This window comes from Saccoglossus kowalevskii, chromosome 14 (genome assembly GCF_978046115.1).
Source record: "Saccoglossus kowalevskii chromosome 14, keSacKowa6.1, whole genome shotgun sequence".
NCBI lineage: Eukaryota > Metazoa > Hemichordata > Enteropneusta > Harrimaniidae > Saccoglossus > Saccoglossus kowalevskii.
Window position 1 is genome coordinate 15,553,331 of NC_140654.1, and position 14,054 is coordinate 15,567,384.

Sequence of the window (14,054 nt, forward strand, 5' to 3'; positions counted from 1 at the left end):
TTATGGAAACATTTACTGTTAGATTTAAATGTTACTTGCAGCATAACTGGTTAAGTGACGTGTGTACATTTGAGAAAATAGTGACATATCACGAACTCAAAACAGCGTTTCAGCGATAAAAATATCTTACTTCGGTCATTAAAAACTCTCACCAAAAAAACCTTAGCACGTTTTCGTTGCTCTTCACATAGTCTGCGCATCAAAACTGACAGGGAAACTCTTGAGAGAGACCAGCGGCTTTGTAAAGTCTGTGATGCAAATCAAATTGAAAACGAACACCACTTCCTTTCAGTATGCCCATTTTATTCTGAATATCGTCAATTGTATCTTCCAAAATACTATTTCAACCCTCCATCTTTTCATAAATTTGTAGAATTATTACTTCACAAGAAACCAATATAATTAAAAGTTTGGCAGCCTGTGCTTATCACATATTGAAACTTGGAAGCGCTATAATTGCTGATTTTTTGTAATTTAAGAATATTTATGTATATACTTTTATGGGCCATGGCCTTGAACTTGTACATAAAGACCACATATACATTGAATTTATCATGCACTCCTGGCTACTGTTGATTAAGTGCCTCAGCCTCTCCTTGGTGACACAAACATGCCAACACGACCCCCACGAAAATATTAATCTTGCTTAGAAAAGTTTGTCTTTCTATTGTCTTTCTATAGTATTCTATTGTATTCAGAAGGCCTCAGCGAACAGATAACACCGCCAACACCATGACTTGCTCGACGATATTACTAGCATATTATCACCGTGGTAGAAGACCGTTTGGCGAAATTTAAGCGTGACTTGTCCGAAGAAAAGAGCGAAGCTCTTGGAACATGGCATGGCGTAGTTAATGGAGTGCCTGCATACCGCCATGGATGCCACTATAAGCAAAGGTCTGATTCCCATAGCTTGCCTGAATCTCAGGTCACATTGTGCCCACCCTACAACCTATCATTGCGGTCACCTTAAAATTCAAGATGGCGTCCAATATGGTTACTGAATGGTAAATGTACACGTATCTAGTTAAATACTTATGCTAGAATTTTAGTTTAAATGGCTATACGTATGTTTTATTGACTAAATAATCTACATATTTGCATTCCAAGTTGATATCAATAGTTGATAGCAATATACCCAAATTACCGAGTCCACTCTCACATTTTAGAGAATTGTTTGTCTTGTGGACCTGACGACTTTAGTAATTATAAAGGTACCAATTAGCCATTCTTCAACAATCAGTAGTCAAGAACAAGCAGCCTCTCGGTTGAGATAGCTCCGCTGTTAGCAATGCACATTACAATTAAAGAACTGAATATATCCTTAGAAAATGAACAATATGCTGTTTTCAACAAGAATTCGTATCACTTTTCACCAAAAATGACAAAAATATTCATCAAAATTCGATAATTGAAGCTATCATCACGAAATGAACAAATCTGAGGTCCACATGCAGTACCTATATTAATAATATCAAAGCAAACTAGACTTGCGGTTTTCAACAAGACGTCGAAAATATAATTTTTTCACCAAAAATTACAAAAATATTCATCAAAATAAGAGAATTACAAATATCATCACAACATGAACAAACCCGAGAGCTCTACCTATAGTACCTAGATGTATAATATCAAAGCAATCAGACTTTCAATTTTTAACAAGAAGTCGGAAATATCACTTTTAACAAAAAAATACAAAAATATTCATCAAAATAAGTGAATTAAAAATATCATAACAAAATGAACAAATCTGAGAGCTCTACCTGTAGTACCTAGATGTATAATATCAAAGCAATCGAACTTTAAATTTTTAACAAGAAGTCGGAAATATCACTTTTAACCAAAAATGATAAAAATATTTATCAAAATTAGAGAATTGAAAATATAATCATGAAATGAACAAATCTAAGAGAGGCGTACCCAAGATACATATACACCAACTGTCAAAGCATTCGGGCTTGTAGTTTCCATGACAAAGTCGACAGCGGAGCTAAAAATATAGTGACAAAATCGATGGAATCGGAACATCAAAACCCCCCATAAGGGAATCAGACCAGGTGCACGTGAAGGGTAAGCATCTGCTGCAGGCATGTCGAACCCGCCCTGATGTTCCAGTCATGTCAGCAAAATATGTCAAAACAAGTTTACTAGACAAACAACCACACCAAACCACAAAGACAAACAGTTGTTTTGTATGATATTAGATAGTGGATCTGTTTTAATGATACATAATATTGCTCACTTCAAATTGACAAATATATACCAAATTGTGTACAAACAATTTGCGCAATGAGCAAGCAGTTCACGTTGCACGTTGCATAGCTGGTCGCAATATTACTGTAAATTTAAAAATCACCTCCTTTATTTTTTGACAATTGTTTCATGTCGTTGTATACACTACTGAAAGGTGAATGTACTTGTCAAGTTTCGTCCAACAGTTGTAAATACTATACGTGGAGGACCCTTGTTTCGCTGATTTACAGATTTCTGATCATCCGTAATTAGCGAAACGAAAATTTTACTAATTAAAGTCCCGATATTTTCGACAAATTTATATAGGTACGACACGACTGAAAGGTGAATTTACTGGTCATGTTTCGTCCGACAGTTGTAAATATTGTACGTGTAAGACCCTTGTTTTTTTATTATCTGTAAACAGCGAAATGAACAATTTACTGATAAATATTGTTATTTTCGGCAAATGTTTTATTTGTTTTACTAGTATATACTATTGAAAAGTGAATATACAGCTGAGTTGTAAATATTGAACGTGTAAAACCCTTGTTTTGCTGATTACGTATTTTTAATTATCTGTAATTAGTGAAACAAACCATTTACGTATTAAATATTGTTATTTTTGGCAAATATTTTGTAAATATACAACTCATTTCCACTGATTACAGTTTAATTGTCTTATGTGTGTTATCCTCGTTTCTTCAATTACAATAACTTAAGGCAAAATGTGTCAATGACTCTTTAAATATCGAAGGGGATTTTTAAAACAGAGACTGTGTGCTGATTCAGTTTGATTTTCTCGTTTAGGATTCTTTATTGATATTTCTGGATATGTGCCAGTCACCCAATGTACATATGCTGTACATCTCATGGGAACCTGCCTCATTATCAACCTTGGCACAGTTCCTGCCAAGTCACCAAATGTGGAATTGCTATTTACTTTCAACTGCTGAATAAGAGTCATGGCACTGACAAATGGATCATCAGTTATATACTTAATTAAAACGTGGTTTGCAATACATGTTGGTGAATATCTTACAGTTTGGTAAGAAACAATACTTTTATCATCATGGAATGTTAGTTCGTGAACTTTTCCGTTCACAAAAACATATATATTTAGCCGCTTTTACAAATATTCTATCACAAATGTAACCAGCTATATTAGGTTTTACAGACTTGGTCGCCAGCTTGGACGCCATCTTGGATTTGAAGGTCACCGCAATAACTGTTTTCTAGCACACCAAAAAATTATTGTATCTCGTATCATAGAGGTGCAAATAAACACGGTGAACTTAGTTTGTAGGCCGGGTACAATGGGAGTGCCTATTACGAAAGCCAAATACGCTCTCTGAAAGGTATGGTTCTGGTTTCTCATCGTATGAAACTCATCAAGCTTGCCGATAAAAACGAATCTGGGTGGTCCCACAGTTCGATCTGCCATGACAAAAGTAATCTTGTAAATATGTATTTAACGTGAATAATTTATGTCGCATCGTTTTGTATGCTTGTTTACCTTCTTACAGGGTATGTAGCCTCTCGGCATATTCATCTTTCGGCATGTCGGTATAGATATTTCGGCAGGTTGGTATATATATTCGCCTTTCGGGATGTCTCTATATATTCGCCCTTCGGCATGTCTGTATATATTCGCCTTTCGGCGTGTCTGTATATATTCGCCTTTCGGCATGTCTGTATATATTCGCATTTCGGCATGTCTGTTTATATTCGCCTTTCAGCGTGTCTGTATATATTCGCCTTTCGACGTGTCTGTATATATTCGCCTTATGGCGTGTCTGTATATATTCGCCTTTCGACGTGTCTGTGTATATTCGCCTTTCGGCGTGTCTGTATATATTCGCCTTTCGGCATGTCTGTATATATTCGCCTTTCGGCGTGTCTGTATATATTCGCCTTTCGGCATGTCTGTATATATTCGCATTTCGGCATGTCTGTTTATATTCGCCTTTCGGCGTATCTGTATATATTCGCCTTTCGACGTGTCTGTATATATTCGCCTTTTGGCGTGTCTGTATATATTCGCCTTTCGACGTGTCTGTATATATTCGCCTTTCGGCGTGTCTGTATATATTCGCCTTTCGACGTGACTGTTTATATTCGCCTTTCGGCGTGTCTGTATATATTCGCCCTTCGGCATGTCTGTATATATTCGCCTTTCAGCGTGTCTGTATATATTCGCCTTTCGGCGTGTCTGTATATATTCGCCTTTCGGCGTGGCTGTATATATTCGCCTTTCGGCGTGTCTGTATATATTCGCCTTTCGACGTGACTGTTTATATTCACCTTTCGGCGTATCTGTATATATTCGCCCTTCGGCATGTCTGTATATATTCGCCTTTCCGCATGTCTGTATATATTCGCCTTTCGGCGTGTCTGTATATATTCGCCTTTCGGCATGTCTGTATATATTCGCCTTTCGACGTATCTGTATATATTCGCCTTTCGGCGTGTCTGTATATATTCGTCTTTCGGCGTGTCTGTATATATTCTCCTTTCGGCGTGTCTGTATATATTCGCCTTTCGGCGTGTCTGTATATATTCGCCTTTCGGCATGTCTGTATATATTCGCCTTTCGACGTGACTGTTTATATTCGCCTTTCGGCGTGTCTGTATATATTCGCCTTTCGGCATGTCTGTATATATTCACCTTTCGGCGTGTCTGTATATATTCGCCTTTCGGCGTGACTGTAAATATTCGCCTTTCGGCGTGTCGCTATATATTCGTCTTTCGGCGTGTCTGTATATATTCGCCTTTCGGCGTGTCTGTATATATTCGCCTTTCGGCGTGTCTGTGTATATTCGCCTTTCGACGTGACTGTTTATATTCGCCTTTCGACGTGTCTGTATATATTCGCCTTTCGGCATGTCTGTATATAGTCGCCCTTCGGCGTGTCTGTGTATATTCGCCTTTCGGCGTGTCTGTTTATATTCGCCTTTCGGCGTGTCGCTATATATTCGCCTTTCGGTGTGTCTGTATATATTCGCTTTTCGGCGTGTCTGTATATATTCGCCTTTCGGCGTGTCTGTATATATTCGCCTTTCGGCGTGTCTGTGTATATTCGCCTTTCGACGTGACTGTTTATATTCGCCTTTCGACGTGTCTGTATATATTCGCCTTTCGGCATGTCTGTATATATTCGCCCTTCGGCGTGTCTGTATATATTCGCCTTTCGGCATGTCTGTATATATTCGCCTTTCGGCGTGTCTGTATATATTCGCCTTTCGGCGTGTCTGTATATATTCGCCTTTCGGCGTGTCTGTATATATTCGCCTTTCGGCGTGTCTGTATATATTCGCCTTTCGGCGTGTCTGTATATTTTCGCCTTTCGGCATGTCTGTATATATTCGCCTTTCGGCGTGTCTGTATAAATTCGCCTTTCGGCGTGTCTGTATATATTCGCCTTTCGGCATGTCTGTATATATTCGCCTTTCGACGTGACTGTTTATATTCGCCTTTCGGCGTGTCTGTATATATTCGCCTTTCGGCATGTCTGTATATATTCACCTTTCGGCGTGTCTGTATATATTCGCCTTTCGGCGTGACTGTAAATATTCGCCTTTCGGCGTGTCGCTATATATTCGTCTTTCGGCGTGTCTGTATATATTCGCCTTTCGACGTGTCTGTATATATTCGCCTTTCGGCGTGTCTGTATATATTCGTCTTTCGGCGTGTCTGTATATATTCGCCTTTCGGCGTGTCTGTATATATTCGCCTTTCGGCGTGTCTGTATATATTCGCCTTTCGGCGTGTCTGTATATATTCGCCTTTCGGCATGTCTGTATATATTCGCCTTTCGACGTGTCTGTATATAATCGCCTTTCGGCGTGTCTGTATATATTCGCCTTTCGGCATGTCTGTATATATTCACCTTTCGACGTGTCTGTATCAATTCGCCTTTCGGTGTGTCTGTATATATTCGCCTTTCGGCGTGTCTGTATATATTCGCCTTTCGGCGTGTCTGTATATATTCGCCTTTCGGCATGTCTGTATATATTCGCCTTTCGGCGTGTCTGTATATATTCGCCTTTCGGCGTGTCTGTATATATTCGCCTTTCGGCATGTCTGTATATATTCGCCTTTCGGCGTGTCTGTATATATTCGCCTTTCGGCATGTCTGTATATATTCGCCTTTCGGCGTGTCTGTATATATTCGCCTTTCGGCGTGTCTGTATATATTCGCCTTTCGGCATGTCTGTATATATTCGCCTTTCGGCATGTCTGTTTATATTCGCCTTTCGGCATGTCTGTATATATTCGCATTTCGGGATGTCTGTATATATTCACCTTTCGGCGTGTCTGTATATATTCGCCTTTCGGCGTGTCTGTATATATTCGCCTTTCGGCGTGTCTGTATATATTCGCCTTTCGGCGTGTCTGTATATATTCGCATTTCGGCGTGTCTGTATATATTCGCCTTTCGGCGTGTCTGTATATATTCGCATTTCGGCGTGTCTGTATATATTCGCATTTCGGCGTGTCTGTATATATTCGCCTTTCGGCGTGTCTGTATATATTCGCATTTCGGCGTGTCTGTATATATTCGCCTTTCGGCGTGTCTGTATATATTCGCCTTTCGGCATGTCTGTATATATTCGCCTTTCGGCATGTTGCTTGCGTTATGGAGGTGCGGCTCTTTGCTGCTGTTCTTGTGCGACAGCAGATTGCGATGTGAGTAGACAATTCGTTATTTCAAATTCGCGGTTAAATGTCGGTATATTATTGTGTCGGTGCATCAATTTTGTTGTATAAATTGTGTAGTTTTAGATGTCTCTCAGATACAGGATTGGAAGGCCGAACTTAGCAACTCAGTACTGGATGACTTCTGCGACACTCTGTCCGATGTGATGTTGGCGTCTACAGCCGGTAATACTTTAAGCAAGTACACCGGCAGTTGGCTCAGTTGGAAACAATAGTGCAGGTCATATTTGACAGAAGGCGTCGCTACATATCTTCGGATTTCGTTAGAAGACGCGAATACAGCTTCGCCCCTGGATTCCACTTTGTGAAACCATAACTAAATTTTTGCTCTCCTGGGTCCTGCAACCACCGCATACCGCATTTCATGCTTGTTGTGTAATTTGTATGAATAATTTAAGTTAAGCATAGATTGATTAATTATATGCGTTTCGTAGATTAGCAGATAATTGCTATCTATTCGTATGTAAATTATTCAGGTACCATTGCACCTGCTCCGATAAGTAGCCAGGTGCTCATGAGTAGATAGTAATGTAACGTTTTGCCCCTTTTTCGAAAGGTGAAGACAGCAGGTAGCGTATTTCCCGTCAACAGGTAGGGGTTATTTAGAGTGAAAATATATCACTCAGTGGGACTGGTGTGGGGCAAGGGAACTCTTTGATAATTGAATCACTTTAACACAGTATACGCTGTTAACCTCTGTTATTATTAATACATGGAAGTCACGTGGGGTCACACGGGTCAGTCACATAGAATTGCCAAGACAACAGCACATTGAATCTGCCCTCGGAAACCTTTACAGAGGATGTCTCGCAGTATCTTTAATGAGAACTTAAAGCAATGCACAATTCTCTTGGTATAGAGCCAAAGTTATTTCTATATCCTTTGTCCAAGCTCAGTGGAGTACAAGGCCTTTAGTTCTTCGGGGGTCGGCTTGATCTTGAGGTCTTGTGGGTGAGTTGCAAGAACTGACCGAAGAGTGCTGGTTTGTGTGCTAATTATAGCAGTTTGTGTGGGTGTGACTGAAGCCAAAATGAGGCTAAATCAATCACAAATATTCGGGGATTCCATTGGGTCGCGTATAAATAAAACAATTTGATTGATAAAAGGGTCACATGTTCTGCCAATATGGGAAATACCTGTCAGGTGAAGTCAAATGACAGGCAATTAATCAAGACAGGAAGTTACAATCATTAAGACTTAATTGCACACTTCAGCACCATGACATAGTTACCAGGGATATAAAACTAGGGTAGCTAGTTCACTTGAGTGGGTCACATTCAAGGGATGTGTCAACCAGCTTTCCGCGACAGTAAGAAGAGTATTCTATTGTATTCAGTTGCAAACAACTCGCGATGTATTTTTTATTTTATTTTTATAAATGTATAGTATTCTTAATATGGATGACGCCCGACGTCTACCCTTAGGTACATCTGACATTGCGTCGGGTACAGATTTCCAGATGTTTTTCTCCCTTTACGGGTTTTTATATCTGTTTTTCTCCTGGGCGGTCGATGTATTCGCGATGGGACTTTGGCATCAATTTCGTGTGTATTTACATATGTAAGATGGGTAAATAAACGTTGTAATAAACGCGTGTGGCTCCTGGGTGCTGCAACGACCGCATATCGCATGTCATGCTTGTTGTGTAATTTGTATGAATGATTGAAGTTAAGTATAGATTTATTATTATTATTATTATAATAACAAGTGACCTTGGACGTAGATGGCACTGTGACAAGGTGGCCGACTATAGTATATATTAAAAGATAGCGCCATGTTGGCGATAAACACAGAGTTACACCATCAAAATAAAATTTAAACCATTCAGTCGTTTGGACCTTGTCAGATAGTATGATAACACGGACCGACGATCCTTTGACCACAGCCATGCACAGTGATCATAATTAACAATGCTTTCGATCTCTGCAGGTGTTTCAGAGCGATCGTCTTGAATACATCTAAAAAGAGTCATGTTCCGATGCATGGTCACTATTCAGTGGCGGGGGGGGGGGTTGCAGACAGAGGGGATGGTGCCTCCGCGAAAAAAATGTTGGGGGGAAGTCGCCCCAGCGAAAATCAAGCTGAACCCCTTTGTGTCAGCAAAATTTGCCCTCAAAATGCAGGAAATATCGTTTCAGAGAGTGTAGATTTCAACATTTTCAAGAGTATGCTCCTGAATCCCCCTGGATGAGCAGATCACGCGCCTCCATGTAAAATGTCGTGCCGCCACCTCTATTAGTGACGATCAAATGCAAAACGTGGGGCATTGTCCAGTAGTTAGCCCCGATCGAAACAGCATTATACGCAGGGCTACACAAATTATAATAAATAATCGGCTTGAATGATAAACGAACAATCAAATCTATTATTGCAGCATGCATTAATTAAATAACATAAAAACCCGCACTCAGTAGATAAAACAAAATACTCCTCTGTACTTACCAAATAATTTAGTGATCTTCAGACTATTCAGTCTTAATTATCGCGAAGTGACAACAGAGATCCGTAAACATGGACCCGAACATGAGGTGTGTTACCATTTACCTCACTTAAGCGAATCATCTCCCAAGATGCAACACTGAAACACATTGCCTGGACCATAAGACAATGTAGGGGAAAGGCAGGGTCCAGGTATGCAATCAGTTATTTTCAAATCAGGATATCACGTTGTTTTGGCTTTATAAACTATTTGGTAGCAGCTTGAGAATCCATAACTGGAGCCAGCCATTTTGCAATGGCATGCCAAAGACTGCCACCCTTTTTACCACCTTTCATCACAGCTATCGCATTTCTGTCATGCCGACGACGCAAAGGTCAATTGAGGGCATTCCATCTTTAACGGCACATTTGAGTGACAGCCCGGTTTCGTAATGACGCAACACAGGCAACGTTCGCTGGGTTCAGTCGGTGTAATATCGGAGTTATTCGAAGAGAAAGAAACAGAAACCGATAATTTACTGTTAATAAACTCTACTGTAAGTAATCATAAATACGATGAGTTTTTATTTAAATAAAAATAGTAATATTTGCCGACTCTATTGATTCAAGCAGTTACCTTGTTTCAACAACAAAATGTTTAATTTTATTTATACAAATACATGTATTTTCCATTGTCTTTTTGTTTTAATTTTTTTATCGTATAAACTGTAATACGAAAATTACAATAGTATACCCCTTTTTTTTTTGCAGTTTGAGAGATGATCACGTGAAAATTAAGAACTTTTGGGAATATACAGTACCACAATACCAAGATCGCCGATTCAGACGAGCGTTTGAGAGTGCCACATTCTGTGTTCGAGTATTTGACAGAAATTTAGATGCGGCCGCTAATTGAAAACTAACCAATCCATTTTGGTGAACGACCAGCGATATTGCCCGACAAAAAATAGCGCCCTCACTTTTGTGAAAACCGGAACGAGAGGAACGGAAGTGAAGTGTTTGGAGTGTGCCTAGGGATATCAATCGAGTCCACCCATTCTGACAAACCAACACAATACTGCAACTTTATTGACATTAAATTAACATAAAAACAACTTTGTATTAGATGCATGTAATTTATAGTTCCTCTTAATCAGAATCTGCACATTTTGGGGTCTAAAATAACTGCCAAACGGTCAAAATTCATCTAATCACAAAAAACTTCATGTGCCTATACATGTATATACCTCCATGACATATATGTGTACCAAATTTGAATAGAATCCATCAAAGAGTGTCTGAAACATGATGATGCACGCACGCAAGCACGCTCGGAACCAAAAACACTACTTCCTGTTTCGGACTACCGTACGAACGGGAACTGATAACATACTAGCGAGGCATGAAAACTGCACTGTAACTTGGAGAACACGTGACTAACACTTGGTTCTCATTATCAGCAGTATAAATGCATTCATTCTGTCAATTTATATCTATGTCTAAAAATATTTTATTTCAGCCAAATTTTACCCTATATCTTGAAAATTGCATTTGTTAGTTACAGAAAAATTGAAATAAATTGACATTTCATAGTGAATGATAAATTGCAAGGTACAAAACATGAATTGTTCAATAGATTAACCCTGAGATTAACCGAGAACACCATTTCAGTTTAATCACTTTCCATTTCATCACTAGAGGGCGCTAGTCATTATACATAGATCACACACACCCAAAACTGCTTCAGTTTACAAAATGTGGAACAATTATTTCACTCATTTCTGGGATGGCAAAAGTCATTGTAATTTTACGATCAAAATTTTGAAACCTCTGAGTGTAATTTGATCAAATGGTACAGAGGCATTTTCGGGTCATGTGGATTTTAGTGCTGAGCATCTGCTGGATGATATTGCTGATCTATAATGACATTGCTCCTTCACTGACTGTTATAAAACAACAATGCAACAACATACTCTGCAATAACACAAAAACTTTGCAGAATTTAACTTTGACGTCTTGGCGAATCCCATTTGAACCATAATTCTATTCTTTTTTTTTATTCCGCAGTTTATAGAATTTTGTGATGTATGAATGTTGGGAGTCTGTTGGGCATCCTGGTAATGTAATATGGGTCTGACATCAAGGCAATATTTTATATGGCAGAATATGCAGGATGCGTGGATTATCTAACTCAATATCTGGGGGATGGACACGACAAGTAATTAGTGTATTTCTTGATGATGTCTCAATGACATAAAACATGAGTTTAGGAATATTGGTTAATGTAATTAGTTTGCGAGTGAATATGGTGTTAATTGGCGATGGCTGAATGCCATGAAGTGACATCATCAAATCTTTTTAGGCATTGATTGACATTTGTACATAATGATTTTCCAGCTGAAGCTTTAATCTGTGACAACACCCATACTTGAGTGAAGATGGTGAATTGTTCGAGTTACAGACATCGAGTAACGAACATCAAGTGACGAAAACATCAAGTTAGAAAAATGACTACGCCCATATTTCAGAAACCACGCCCACTTTTGCAAAACCACGCCCAAATTGTAACTCCAACTTTTATTAACAGTTAACTAAACTTTGAGTTATGGGCAACTTGAATTTTTATTTTTGTCAAACGTCCACATTTAGTAACTCAAACTTTAAATAAGTTAACCAAACTTCGAGTTACGGGCAACATATATTTTGTTTTGTTTTGTTTAACGTTCAAATTTAGTAAAATGAATTTTAATTATCATGAATCACGGGAAATATACAACGTTGAACAAAACAAAAAACTCAAACAATTGTGTTATTTTGTTTCTTCGAGCAGATTCTAAGTGGCAGAGTCTTGGTCATTCTAATGTAAGTTTTGTTGCGATATCAAAATGTTATGTCATTTGAGAAGACAAAACTTTCATTGCTACACAATTTCACGATTTTCACTGATTCACAAAAGTTTGTCTCTCGCCACATTAAAACTTTTTACAGAAGTTGTCATAGTAACCATTTATATGACTGTTTTTACATTATCCATGTTTTGACATTGAGCCAAAGGTTTATCATCATGACTCCATTTTTAATTCCACTGTTTGAAAGAAATGTCTTAGTCTGAATCTTATGTTAAATAATCAAAACTATACGTATTAACGAATAATTGGCATGCTCACACCATCTTTACTGTAATCAAGAGAGAACAGAGATGACTCTGTACACCAGCTCCACACTTACCAACATATTGGTTTAAACTAGTGCAAGAAATGAATAATGATGATTCAAACGTCAATAGCTCTATCAGATGTTACGCATACATATTCATACTGTAGTATTGATTATGTATCTCTCGTTATGCCTGGCAGTACCCCTTGACAAACCAATAGATTACAATTAAGTAAACATTTACCTTTTATTCACAGTACACCGATATTTGCAAGTACTTACAGAAACATACGTGTACAATGCAAAAAGAGATAAAACAATGCATACAGGTAGTATGGAAAAACGAGATCTGTATAAACTATTAACATGACTTCATTAGTTATGTACATTTCCTGAGATCCCTCCCCCTTCCCCAAGTCAATCATTGCTGCCTGGCAGCTTTATATTTACTTGAACTGGATTAAGTAACTACAGAAAACAATTTCTTGTCAATTGATTACTAATAGATTGGGAATGGTCGTCACATGACATCATGACAGCCCAATTGTTATCACTGAGATTTTGGTTGTGAGAAAAAAAAACATATTGATTGTCAGAATGAGTGCATGATGATGGGATGCATTGTTCAATTACATCCTATTTATCGATAACATTTGTAATACAACTGACAATTTAACGTATTTAAACACCAGTCGAACAATGCACCTGCTCGTGTAACAATATCAGTCCCAGGTGGTGTACAGAAAGTTTTTCAGCCAACTGCCAATCAGATTTGTACATGTGTATTACAGCATGGCATAGTATCATTGCACATTTTAACACACCACACTGACTGCCTCAGTCGTTCTACATTTAATTCCCAGTTCCCGAATTGATGGCGTTTGAGTGTTGATCGTTTATGCGCTTGCGCATATTGCGTTTCTTGAGTTCAACAAACCGGGAGGTAGGACAGATTTCGACCGTTGTTTCGAACATCAATGTTTGAAACTCGCAATGTCGAAATTCCCATAAAATAAAACAGCCATCATTTGCACGTATCTTGGGAGTTGAAAATCTATGTGACAACGGTCATATTTACTCATATTTTTTTTCAAATATGCCACTGACTTCTTCCAGGTGTTCTTTTGACTTCTTAAGTTTTTGTCCTACCCTTGCCCATTGCTAGGTCAATTACGCATGCACAAATAATTTGGGAATCGGGAATTGGATCGCCTGTTTTAGATATGATTTAAAAAAATTCTGGTTCTGAGACTTAAATTGTTTGAAAATTCGGTACAAATAATTTATTTTAGCTGGAATTAATTTTCGCAAGAAAAAAAATTTTGGGTGTTTTGTATGGAATTTATTTTCACTGATTTTTGACAAGTCGAATGGAAAATGTAGGAAAAAAAGGTATATTCACTAAATTTTATTTTCACTGAATCATTCCTTCAGCGAAAATTAATTCCAAGTGAAAATAAAGTATTCTACAGTATGTTTTGAGCACAATTGAATGGCATAAAATTTGAATCAATGGAAGGTGCAATAT